Source organism: Gavialis gangeticus, unplaced genomic scaffold, assembly GCF_001723915.1.
Source record: "Gavialis gangeticus isolate Ggan-Ray unplaced genomic scaffold, GavGan_comp1, whole genome shotgun sequence".
Classification (NCBI taxonomy): domain Eukaryota; kingdom Metazoa; phylum Chordata; order Crocodylia; family Gavialidae; genus Gavialis; species Gavialis gangeticus.
The window spans coordinates 25,680,751-25,681,210 of record NW_017729008.1 but is presented as its reverse complement, the minus strand read 5'-3'; the positions used below and the strand labels follow the sequence as shown (position 1 = coordinate 25,681,210).

At 35.2% G+C, this 460-nt stretch overlaps 1 protein-coding gene across 1 annotated transcript in view; it reads left to right on the top strand.

Moving 5' to 3' along the window:
* PCLO (piccolo presynaptic cytomatrix protein) overlaps positions 1–460 on the top strand; it is a 767,182-nt gene that overhangs the window by 53,915 nt on the left and 712,807 nt on the right. The window lies entirely within an intron of this gene.

The window sequence follows — 460 nt, the reverse complement described above, 5'->3', positions numbered from 1 at the left end:
AACTAGAGGTTGGACAAAATGACCTCTGGAGCTCCCTTCCAGCCTTACTTCTCTCTGACTATGATTTTAAGGGCTTACATTGCTTGTCATTTAAAAGTTAACTTCTAATGACAGTTAGTGCATGGTGGAGTTTGAGATGCTGCAGTTAGTTTACCTTAATTATTGCTTTTACTTCATGGTCATGGTGCATATTCTTACTTTGTAATGACTATTTCAGTAAAGATAATAAATTAATTCCTTTCTAAATATGTATAAAGCATGTTTGCATGTATGCCTGCACACACACACACACACACACACACAAACACACACACATGCAGTCATGGGTAGATAAATATATTAATTTTTTTTCTCACAAAATTAAAATAGCTTCAGTGGTAATAGAAATTAATCCAAGAACATCATAAGAAAACAGGTCTGCAAGAGACCTCATGGGATATCTAATGCAAGTCCCTGCTCA